This window comes from Molossus molossus, unplaced genomic scaffold, assembly GCF_014108415.1.
Source record: "Molossus molossus isolate mMolMol1 unplaced genomic scaffold, mMolMol1.p scaffold_m16_p_10, whole genome shotgun sequence".
NCBI classification, from domain to species: domain Eukaryota; kingdom Metazoa; phylum Chordata; class Mammalia; order Chiroptera; family Molossidae; genus Molossus; species Molossus molossus.
In genome coordinates this window covers 58,581,181-58,594,648 of record NW_023425345.1, presented here as the reverse complement: position 1 = coordinate 58,594,648, position 13,468 = coordinate 58,581,181, and positions in this window count along the sequence as shown.

Genomic DNA, 13,468 nt, shown 5'->3' with positions numbered 1-13,468 from the left:
AAGTATCAATCGGCTGCCTCCTGAGGATCGAGCCTGAAATCCTGGCATGTGCCCTGACCAGGAATCGAACCAGGATCTCTCAGTCCATGGGATGATGCTCGATCCACTAAGCCACACCGGCTGGGCTATTTTGTTTCTTAATTTGAGCCCAGTTAACCACCAGGAGCGCTTCTTAGTAGGTGTCTTCTTTCTCAGGGTTCATACCTCTGAACAATTCTCATTCTCATTTTTCTCAATCACAGAAAAACTTCAACATTCTGGACTCTCTCTCTCTCTCTCTCTTTTTTTTTAGAGTTACTATTTTCAGACTTCTCTGCCTGACCTTCCGTTCTATTGAACAACCCAACCACCTGACTCCTCTTATCCATAGCCAGGTAAGACCCTTTTCTGTGGATAATGAACTGCCTGATAGCCCAACGTTTCTCTCAGGATCTGTTCACCTCCCCTTACCTCTTAGATAAAGTGTTTTCATACAGAGAACAGTGGAAAGACAGTCTTAGAAGAAACTAGAGAATTAGCCAAGAGCAGCATTTTGTAAGTGTACATTTTCTCTGGCATTTTTTTTTTATCATTAACATGTACATAGATTTTTTTTACTATACTTCAAAAATATATCTGAGTTTGTATTAATCTAGGATGCATGAAATTGTTTAGCATGTGTGGCAATGGATGCTACAGGAAGGTAAACCTTGATTAGTTATGGCCTTCAGTTCTCCCATGAGCCTCTCTGCTGGAAGCTATTCTTTCCCCCATTCCCACAAGAAAGCGTGTTTATTGATAGAGAGTGGAGGCGAGAGTCCACGGCTCCTCCAGCTCTGCTTCCAGATCTTTACCCTTCCATCTGCCTGTGGAAGTCCATCCTCAATGGAGGCTCTTTATCTCGTAGCATCCTTGTTACACCCACTTCATTCGATGTGAACTTTCAGACCTGGCTCAGTCGTTTTCTGCCACAATTCTAGCAGATTTCAGTGTTCGTGTAGACAAAAGATCAAATTCTTTAGATCTCTTTCATATCACCTTTCCTTCTCACTAAATTTGTCCAACAATTTCAACAAACCCTCCAGTCCCTGATTCCCTATCTTCTTTGTATTTACTAGTTTCATTCCTAGGTTACCTTCCTGCCTTACTTAGCTTGGACCTCAAGATCATTCATCTGAAATTCAACATCACTGGCAATGTGCAAAACCCAAATGTGAGAACATTGATTTTAAAAGCCCTTGATTCTTTAAGTTTTGCACTACTATAAATTTATGGCTTCCAATCTCAGCTAGGACCTCAGTACCCCTAACCCTTACTTGTCCTTGATTAGTTTTCTCCAAAATTTCCCTCAGAACATGCACCACTTCCTCCAAATCTCCACTCAGATTCTACTCTTTTATTAACAGCATATTTCAGTCTCCTACTTTATATTCATCCAAAAATAAAGAATAAATGAAGTTCTCTCCTCAACTTCCTACATTCATATCCACAAAAATCTATTATCTATATGAACTAGTAGCTAAAGATCATTTTTATTCAGAGAAAAACAAAGTGCTGGCATTTAAACTGTTTTCAATCATTAGAGAGGCCCCACCTCATTTGATAGCTTAGAATATAGAAATAGACCCAATGTGGTATGAATAATTATAGACAACAGGTGTTTCAGTCTTTGTATCCCTGCCTAAATGAGAGCTGTACAAAACTACCCACTACTCCCTCGTTTATTGTTTATAAACTAGACACACACTTTATATTCTGACACAGTACAGCTAGATTTTCAAAATGGAAAGCACAGAAACTGTGCCTCTTTCGAGTTGAAAAAGACTGCATCTTTGATCACTTCCTTCTCTACAGCTCACAACTCCAGAGTCCTCACTTTCATCAAGACGGCTGCACACTGGTATTACTGACAACACGGGGACACTGGAGCTGCCGTCTTGGAGGATCTGGGTTCTGCACCTAGAAACAATCCAAGCTAATTTTTTGCAGCATTCAAGAAAAAACATTCTGCTAGTCATTTAGAAACTAACTCCTTCCAGTAAAATAACTCAAGGTCATTGATCTGTGAACACTTTATAACAAGCAGAAGAACTTGCAATTGTTCAATGAATTGGGTTTCTACTTCCCAACTGAGAAGGCTCAAGGCTAACACCGATGGCTTTGCTTTGAAAAGACTGTTAGAAAAGTGTATGCTTTCAGCTGGGTTTCCAGTTTATCAGGGGTCAATAGTTCTTCATTTTTCTTAACTATAAAATATAATGTCTTATATAAGTAACAACAACAACAACAAAGTATAAGACAGCAGTATATTTCATTCATAGTTTGGATTTTTGTTCCAGAAGAATTTTTTCTTTCATTTTCTGCCAGGGACAGTGAGTGTGTTTACAGGGACTAATCGGGGTTACTTCATGAGTGGACAAAACACTGCATTCTTCTTCAACTGTTCTGGAAGCCAGGAGAAAAGCAGACTCCAGTGCAAGAAGACTTTAGGTTTCACCTTCATAAAAGCCAAGGATCTGTACAAAATATTGGTTCCTGGAATAAAAGTGTATGTGCAAGATTAATCTCCCCCCCCCCCAAAAAAAAGTAGGTTAAATCCATTAGATTTTGACATTTCTCTGTCTTTAACACAAAAATGTCCTCAAAGGTGGCCTTCATCCAGCTGAGACTTTTTTTCTTGGGGTTAGAGTTTCTGTTCGTATTTTGGGTCGAGTTTCAACGACTCAGATAGCTGCACTCATTCCAGACTCAAGACCTGTGCCCCCAGAGCCTTCACTAGGTGGGAGATGCAGAAGCTGACCTAGAGAGAGCGAGCATAGAGGAACACAATGGACTCTCTGCAGGGTTCAGGCACCCACCGGCTCAGCAGTGCCCCCGACAGGCCTCCAGCCCTCCACTGCCACAGCTCTCTCCTCAGCCTTACAGCCCAGCTTCCGGCCACGCCCATGCCCACGCCCCCTGCAGGCAGCACCTCCTCCAGCGACTGCTGGCCTCCCAGCTACTCTGGGGCCATGGGATGCCCCCAGCAGAGGCTGAAACAAACCTCTTTTTGTTCATCGTTTTTGATTCCCAAAATTAAACATCGTTCTCTGATTTTTATTTTTTTCATATGAACACATTTTTGTTTCATAGGCATTTTACCTTTTTTTTTATATCCTTGATGATATTGACTTCTTTTTGTTACTTCTATTCCATTGATTGTTTTTGTTCAGTTTTTTTGTTTGTTTCTGTCTCTGTCTCCTACATTATCTTTTCTCAAGTGTCTAGCGATTGTTGGCCGTCTCTTAATATGTTAAAATCAGAAGCTTACTGGAAGAAGGGCATTGGCGTGTGTTAGTGGGGAGGTTATGAACCTGGTGCTCTAGGATTCTAGAACGAAGGCAGGAAAGCAGCCTGCTTGCTGGTCCTGCATTTCAATAGGCAGATTTTTTCATAACCCTACTATTCTTAGCTCCTGTACTCACCGCTACCTTATCCTGTATCTTTGTCTCTGAATCCTGAGGCTCCTTGGCTCAGTTTCTCTGGACTAAGCCTGTTGCTACCCAGATGGATGTGCATAGGGTAGTTTCCCAAATGCTCAGAGAAATGCAGGAGACCTGGTAACTTTAGCCAGTGGGTATATAGATTTTCAACCAATCATACCTCACCTTACGTTATGACCAAGGCAAATTGGACCAATTGTTATAGGTTCCCCACCTCCTGCAGGCACTGGATTCCTAGTTCTTCTGGTCTGCTAAGTCTATCAAATATCCATCACTTTATTGTGTTAACAGTTCTTGAAATCTTTCATCCATTGTTGTTTCTCATATTCTCTTTGTCCTCGTGGTAATAGCATTTTAATTCTTCACTGATATTTTAATAAAGGATTTGGGGGAAGAGCTGATGGATAAGGATGTTCAATCTGTCAAGTTTAGCTAGAAGGGGTCAGTAGCTAGCTGTTGAAATTTCTAAAACATTGGACAAATTATAAGTGTACATATGGTCTGAGAGCAATATGTAATGCCATGTGACATTTGTAGCATTAGAATACCTTTTGCTCAACCTTCAATGTATAATCAGAATTGAAACCCCCTAGGTATCATCCTAATCCAGTGATACATCCTAGACCTGGACACTACGATCTGTCATGTGAATTGAAACACATGTAGCACATGACAGAAATTAACCTGGATTTAAGGAATCTGCCCCGCAGCCGGCTTCAGTCCCACACCCAGCGTTTGGAGAGGTCCTACCTCATGTGCATCCCATTCATGGAGCAAATACTTAGCTGTCGTTTTAAGTAGCAGACTTTCAGCTTCCTCCAGATTTAAATTTGACCTAACATTCATTTGCCACCTTCATATGTGCTCACCAACCTCTTAGCTCCCTCGCATGCCTGCCTTCAGTAGAAGGGGTTAGGCCACTGACGACCCTGTATCTGTGGCAAGAAGAAGAGGGGTAGAACGTGGGAGAGGGAAACCTCATGACCCCCACTGGCAGGAACCATCTTGGCTGACATTTTGTAGTTTTGTCAAAATAACTGCAGCAACCTTTCATGGAGTAATCAGCCTCCTCCTGCTTATTGTGTAGTTGTGGTTCCTAGTTTTGCTTTCAACAAACCCATAAAGCAAGAGTGAACCACATGGGCCTACGTGCAGGTAACTGAGCCAGGGGTAAGATTAGGACCTTTTCCCTCGACACCCAAACACAAGCACAGCTAATGAAGCCAGTAACATGGGCTCTGGGAGCACATGAAGTACCACTTTCACGTGGAACATTGTCGAAAGATTAAGGACCACTGACCTTCGGCATAAAATCCAGGTTTCTTTCCATGATGTATAAGGCTTTCCAGGACCTTCTAGGCTTCTGCCACTCCTTACCAGATGAGTCAACATTCAGCAAAAACAGAACTGTAGTCCGGCCGGTGTGGCTCAGTGGTTGAGCGTCGACCCATGCATCAAGAGGTCGCAGGTTCAATTCCCCATCAGAACACATGCCCAGGTTGTGGGCCCAACCTCTCGTGGGGAGCATATAGGAGGCGGCCATTCGATGTTCTCTCTCATCGATGTTTCTATCTCTCTCTCCCTCTCATTTCCTCTCTCTCTAAATTCAATGAAGGAAAAAAAAATTAAAAAAAACAGAACTCTACACGAGCAGGCATGTGCACACACACAAACATTTGCTGGTCTGGGCCTATCTAATATGCTCTTCTCCTCCACAGTTCTCCCATCTCCATCCCCAATATTCAGTGGCTAACTCCTCCTCATCCTTTAAGAAGCGCCCTGGCTTCCATTCCTATAAGCAATTTTCACTGACGGACTATGACTGTCATATTGCTGGGGCTTTAATAGTTCTTTATCTTTTAAACCTTGGCTTATATTTTTATAATATGGCTGTTTCCCACATTAGACAAATAGGCACATGGTGATGATGTGGTTCGTGTTTGTACTCTTCACTGTGTTAGGACTGTTGCTACTCTTCACATGTAGCAAGGACTCAGTATATATTTGTTAAAGGAAAAAACAAAGGAGGAGAACCATGAGCTTGTTTAAGGGTAAAAAGCAATTAGGCTAAATACTTTCAATTAAGATTAGTGTTTATCTATAGCTTCAGAATTATCCAACCATAAGGAATACCATTGAGACTCTTACTGAAGAAACTAAAATTCAATAATGTAATTGGAAAGTAATACTGAAAGAGGAACTGTACAAAATAAATTTTGTCTGAGTGTGTATACATATACACATATTCTTAGGTTTCATTTTTCTTTCTTTTTTAATTTATTTCTTTTTTAGAAAGAGAGAAAAGGAGAGAGAGCGAAACATCGGTTGGCTGCCTCCTGCACGCCCCCTGCTGGGAATCGAACAGGCAATCTTTCGGAGCACAGGATGACGTCCAACCACCTGGGCTACACCAGCCAGAGCGCCATTCTTCTAGAAGATTACTTGTTTCACTGAGTCCTGAAGGAAACCTGGCTCAGGAGATGCAAATGTTAGGTCCTAACTTGAAGTTGAGAGAGGAGAGCTTACAAGTAAGGGAGGAAAACAGGGAACCATTGAGACTTTAATAAAATAAAAGAATATAATGATACATAAACATGCCATTTATAAAATAGAAGATACTGATTCAAGAAAAATCTGAAGAACAGCAAAAACTTTATATAAGAGAATATAGAAATAGATATAGCTATTATACTGTGGAAATAAAATCATAAATATATGAAAAAATCTGATTAATAGAGCAAAATTGATCATCAACATTATAATAGAAAAATTCTGCAATTAAAAATAACAAAGATGGGCCCTGGCCAGTTTGGCTCAGCAGTTAGAGCATTGGCCTGCGGACCAGAGAGTCCTGGGTTCGGTTTCTGCTAAGGGCACGTACCTCAGTTGTAGTTTGTCCCGGGCCCCGGTTGGGGTCATGTGGGTAGCAACCAGTCGATGTGTCTCTTCATGTCAATGCTTCTCTCTCTCTCTTCCTCCCCTCTCCCTCCCACTCTATCTGAAGATAAATGCAAAAAAAAAAGTCCTCGGGTAAGGATAAACAAATAAATAAATAACAAAGATGGAAAAGAGAAAAAGTAGAAGATATGTCTGATATTAAATGAACAAGCTAAAGTCAATACTGTGATATGTCATAATAATAGCTGTAAAGTTCAAAGGGAAAGAAAAGAATCTCTAAACTTCAAAAATGGAAGGAAAATAAACAGAATACTGTCTGGAAATTTCAGAGAGCTTCAGACTGCCAAAGACGGTGGTGACATCTCCCAAAGTCTTACTGGACGAGAAAGCGCATGACTCAAGACTGCTCTGCTTTCTCGTGGTCCCCATGGCCTGGGCCACAGAGTCATTCTAAGACAGACCAACTCTCAACACTTTCTCTACTTATGCATCTTTCTGCAGAGAACAGTCAAGTATTGTACAGAGAACACCAATTACTAAATGACTACAGGAAAACTCAAAATAAAATCTTCAAATGTTGTGTAAACAAACTGCTCACTCTAGTCATACATAAATAATATGAAGGAGGAAAAAATAAAGAATGATCATTAAAAATGTAAACTACAAACACCCAGAAGGAGACGTTGGTGTGGATTTTAAACAACTGCAATAATTTTTGGAACAAAATCATACTTTAAGTGTCAGTTCTTCATACAGAAATCATAAAGAATGTGACAGGATAGAAACAGAAAAGATTAAAAAGCATAACATTTCTGATAAAAATAATCCAAAAGTATTGGGATTGCTGAGGCAGATACAATTTTATGTATTATATCAGTCAACAAATATTTATTATGTATTTATGTGCCAAACACAGAGCCAGGAACTGCACTAACAAAGAGAATACAGTGATGAATAATAAAGAAGAAATGCCAACTGCCTCTCGAATAAGAATAATTGACACAAATAAATGTAAATGGCAAAGTGATACAAAGGATACACAGAGGCTATGGAGGGCATTAGGAGTCCTAATGTTTCAGGCATTACAGATGAGACCTGAAATTATGTTTTAAATTGTTTACTAGAAATTTCAGGAATTCAATACTTACATTCTGAATGATATTCTACCTTCCAGCCTTCAGTTCCCTAGATAAATCCACTCAAACTTGTTTAAGTATCATCTGTCTTTTCCTTCATTCTCATGATGCATGTACAAATACACACACATGCACCAAGAGTACTTTGTGATCATTGGGTATCTATCCATGCTGCCCACCACTTATCTCACTTATTATAATCACTGCCCTGTCGATCTGCAGTACCAGGACCCATAAAACTTCGTAAGGACAGAAAGCTTGCTTGCTCTGCTCCGCACTGCCAGGGCCTAGCATACGGAAGCCCTTCCTTCTCTCTCAGTGGAAACTCTCCAAGTTCCCTCTTCCACTTCAGGTGGGCCTATGTCCATTAAAATCTATTTAAACAAACACATCTAAAACACACACGCACACACACGTATACATACAGACACACACACACAAACACACACACACACACTCAAACAGAGAGGGAAGTTCAGATCCTGAACTGAGTTCTTGGCATTTCTGCTTCCAACCCTGGGACAATAAAGTCAAAAGCTTGTCTGTGTTCTTGAAATGGGTTTGGAGGAATCTCTTTTATTCTTTTCTATATCTATACCAATAAGAGCCAAACATACCCCTGGCCGGTTTGGCTCAGCGGTTAGAGCACCGGCCTGCGATCCTGAGAGACCTGGGTTCGGTTCCCGCTAAGGGCACGTACCTCGGTTGCGGTTTGTCCCCGGCTCTGGTCAGTCGTGCGGGTGGCAGCCACTCGATGTGTTCCTTTCACATCGATGTTTCTCTCTCTCTCTCTGTTCCTCTCTCTCCCTCCCACTCTACCTGAACAACAACAAAAAAAAGAGCCAAACATAAGTGATCTCTACAAATTATCTTGCCATATATATCATGGGCAAATTTTTCAGCAAGAAAATGATATAATACTTAATCTAACACAGTAATAAATGAACTCACCAATTGCCAGAATTAACACAACATAGTAAGTGTTGCAGTGGTAAAACATATGTGCTGCAAAGCTTCAACTTTGCTGCAGTTCAATTCAGTTCACCTTTAGTAAACTATGACCTTTTGGACTCTGTGTATCACACGTCATCATATTACTGTCCTCCACACAACTGACACCCCAGATACTGATCTTGCCTATTTTCTCTCATAATGTATCAAAAACTTTCATATATGTGGACCATATTAATTTAATCCCCTGAATATTTAACAATATTTTTAATATTCTTGCTTTATTAGAAGTAGAATTAAGGATTTGTTCTACTTACTATTGTTGTATAAAAAATAACCCCCAAACTTAGCACCTTAAAGCAACCATTTGATTTTGCTCACAAAGCTATGGGTCAATTCTACCTTAATAAATATGAACTTAAGAGGATATGAAAGGGCTCAGCTGGGTGCTTCTCACTTGGCTTCTGTCATGTGACCATAGTGAGATGTTGGCTGGGACTGCAATCAACCCAAGAGGACTCTCTCACGTGGTAGAAAACTGATAGTAGCTATCAGCGGACTCATGTCTGCATCTAACCCGAGCGTCTGCTCATAGCCTCTGCAGTTTGGCAGTCCCACACAGGCTGACTTGTAACTTGGAGGTTCAAGTATTCCAACAAAGAAGGTAGAGGAGGCTGTCTGTGGCCTAGTCTGAAATGTAACACAGCATCACTGCGGCCACAATCTATTGTTAAAAACAAGCAGAAGGGGTATGGACCCCGCCTCTCGATGTGAAGTCAAGTTCACTATGCAAGAACATTATATAGGAAGAGAGATACTGTTGCGGCCATCTCTAGAAAACACAATATTTCACGGGGTTTAAGGCCACCCATTGTTTTGGTGTATATACCTCAAATATTAAGAATGTTGTCTAGTCTCCACAGGTATAAAATTAGTCTTCAACATGCATCATCTTCTAATTAATTTCAGTAACAATAAATTTTGTTACTAACCACCTTTGTAACCTGTCACTTTGCTATACACATTGAAGGAAACGAGTTGTTAGCCTTAAAACAAGATTTGGATTTTCCTTCGTGGGCTCTGATGAAGGAAAGGAATAAGTTTATTAGATTCAGGACAGTGACATGCAAATTATTCCTACCCAGTAAATTATGCATCTTTAATAAAAAATAGCTCTTGCCCTGGCCGGTTTGGCTCAGCGGTGAGAGCGTCGGCCTGAGGACTAGAAAGTCTGGGGTTCGGTTCCTGCTAAGGGCATGTACCTCGGTTGCAGTTTGTTCCCAGCCCTGGTTGATGTCGTGTGGGTGGCAACCAGTCGATGTGTCTCCCTCACATCGATGTTTCCCTCTCTCTCTTCCTCCCTCTCTCCCTCCCGCTCTATATGAAGATAAATGCAAAAATGTCCTTGGGTGAGGATAAAACAAAACAAACAAAAAAGTGACTCTTATGGTTTTCATTTGAGATTAATCAAGAAAAATATAAGGAAATTTTTTAATTAATATTTTTATTGTTTTTTAAAACTTTTTATTAAAAGGAGATAAATGTATGCTGAGCTATACTTGTCTGCTAGACTATATAAGTACTATATATCTGGATATATATCATGATCTATAAGTACGTCCACATCTATACTGATATTGCCTATTTTCAATCCTCATATCAACCTTTAGACGAAGTAGTCTCCATGACATTAAATAGCTTCCCAAAGTCATAGAGCTAATTTGTAGCAGAGCTCAAGTTTGAAATCAGTATTCAGAGACTTTAAAGCTTATGCTCTTTCTACATCATTTATATTAAAATATTACTATAAGTACATATTTTTTCTTGATGGAGTGGCTGCCTGAATACTTTCTCCAAATTACTTCTCCTTGACAACATATATTTTCTTAAAATTTCTTCAATATGAGTCTTTTCAAATACTAGAGAAGCAGCTTTCCTAAGTGACACAAGCACATAGTGATTGCCTTGAATTAGTTTTTTTTTTTTCATATTGGCTTTATCATAATCTGAACATCTCAGGAAACTCAGTGGGGTTGCAGAGGTCAGAATCTTTTTATTTATATCTACACTCATTCAGTCATGGCTCAGAAATTCCATTCTAACTCAATAAAAAGAATACTTAACACAACATGGCTCTTGTTTTCTCATTGAATAAAATTTGTCACCAGATAGGTAATTTTATAACTCAAATCCTTCCAAATTGCTTTGCTGGGATATCCAAAAACAATACAAATATTCTTACACATGTGTTATTGAAGAGAAAAATCTGAAAAGGTGTTTTTGATTAATACATTCTTAAAATCTATACAATTAAATCTCCAAAATCTTTGCTGTTTGTTTTTATGTAGGACACTTTTGTTGTAATCTCAATAATACTTTAATAAATCATATACTTTCAGAGTAGTGAATTATTATTCCCCTGGAATGCTACTTACAGTCCTTCCATGTTCCACGGTGCCTATTTTATGCCTGTGTTATACCAATGAGGATGAGGGGTATTTGAATTTTTTAATCTTCTACTTTGGGCCCTCTATCATACCATTTTGGGGTCTGTGACGATGACTGCAGCATCTGACAGAGAATGAAAACTGTGAACTGACAACTAAATCAAGAGTAATTTAATTGTGCAAAGGGTTCTTTACGGTAATTAACTGTGATCTCCCACTAAAATCTTTAAGGTATGTGAGAATTCACTGCTTCTCCTAACCTCGCTACCCAGTTAAAATGGAATGAATTTCAGACCAAATTTTCTCACACAGACAGATATTTATTAAAACGAGGGTCTTAGCAAGGAGGCTCGGAGGGATTATACAGCCTGCTGTGTGAGCTCAGCAAAATCCTAGCCGTCTGTCTCCGGGAGTCCCCACCACCACTGCCCATGAGAAGCTCACCAGAGCTGAGTACAGAAAAATAAATTTAGGATAATAAGATTGTTTACGTTTTATGTGTTAAGGTACAGAGTTCAGACTTTTCTAAAAGATAGGAGAAAGCACGGGAGAATTATAATCATGGAAGTAATGCACATTTTCGAAAGATCACTCCAACAGCAATGTGTAGGATGGACCGAAGTAGGATTGGGAGGAGGCAGACTGATGAGGGGTGAACACACATGAGAAGTGATGAGAGCTTGAGCAAGGGCATAAGCATTGAGAACAGTGAAGGGGCAGATTCAAAAGAAATAAATCAAAAGACTTGAGTGGGCTACATGGGTGTGAGAAAATTCTAGACTATCTCAGCCTTGGGCAGTTGCGTGAGTAGTGCTACACAGTAAGTAGGAATGACTGAAAATCAATGAAGGAATAATCAAATGAACAGTGGCTCTAATATGGGGCATGTATTCTTTATATATGAATCCATCCAATAAATCAGTTTTCCTTTATAAGTTTGTATAACCATAACATAAAAATGGAAGGCTATGACATGAGTTTCTCGTTACCGGATACTAGTACATCCCTGTCAACCCACTGGATCCTCTTTTCTCTTGCTTGGCTTGAATTATGTAGGCTTCTTTAAGTACATTCACTATAAGTGTTTGCCCTCACTGGTAACCTAACAGTGGTTATAGTTCTTCACAGTACATATGTTATTTTTGCAAACACTATATACAATCCCACAAAGTCATGTTAATCTGCAGTAGGCATAGCTCATTGTGAATTTTCTCCTGTAGTAACTGACAGCAACTTAGACTGACTGGAAATCCAAAGTAATTAATAAAATGTATTTTATGTCTGTATCAAAATTATGAATTATTCTAAGTGATTCTCCCCCGTGGCCACTTCATGAAGCAATACATTTGTATACACTATAAAATTTAAAACAGGAACATACACTTTTGCCTATGCTATAATTGCTCCATCACGCAAATGTATATTTTTCCTAATTAAATATAGCTAAAAATTCCTAAAGAAAATCCGTTTTCTGATAAAAATCTGGATTTTTCCTGAAAATTCTGTAAAATTCTATTTATAAGAATAGATATAGTAAAGCACATCAATATATTGAATGCAATAAATAGTACTGTTAACTGGGAAGGCAATTCTATACCAAAACAAGTAACTACCTTTTAAAGATCTAGATAATGATAAAATATACTCAATTATAAAATTCATGAAACATCATTACAACATATAACTTATTGTTTAAAAGGTAATCAAGAGATATTTTAGAATCCTGAAGACTATTAAGAATAGAATTTCAAAAGTCAATTATTATGTTTTGGATGTTTGAAAATATAATTTCTATTAGATGCTCTTCTAGTGAATTGAATATTAATAATAGATTTTATTATACAAACGTCAAAGAAGAATACAGACAGTGAGGCAAACAGAGTGATTTTGCACCACCAATTACAATTTAACAAAACACACCAGATAACATTGAATATGTATTTTCTGACTCTACATGGAAAAACACTGTGTGAGACAAGAAACTAACTACAAAAAAGTTACATCCTTTAAATAAACTTCCTACAGATGACCACATATGAATATTTGCACTAAGAGGGTGGAGTTTTATTTAAATGTATGCTATCATATTAATATGTTAAACCCCTAAAAAATCTTTCCCCCCTTTTTTTCCCAATATGACAGCCTGTACATTTTCTGATTATAGTCACAGGAAAATGTGACATAACAATATTGAGAATAGATTTGTTAAGGAGAACTAAATACAATTTTATCAATGAAAAATACTTACGTGCATACTGAGCACACACAGTATTTTTAGTCATTTTAATATGAGAACTACTCACAGAGTTTAACATGACTATAGTTGGATAAATTTTTCCAAGTAAAAAATGTGACTCAGAAACTGTGTTAAAGACTTATATCTGCAAAACGTCTTCCAGCACATTGTTTTAATTTTAATAATCAAATTGGAATAAATAATTTAGCTAGTGAAAATAACACTAAAATTATTATAGATTCTTTCTGATATTTTAGTAGTGAGTTTTGGTACCTGCTTAACTCTTTAAAAGGTACTACTATGAATTTATTTAGTTTACACACATCACATTTTTTGAAA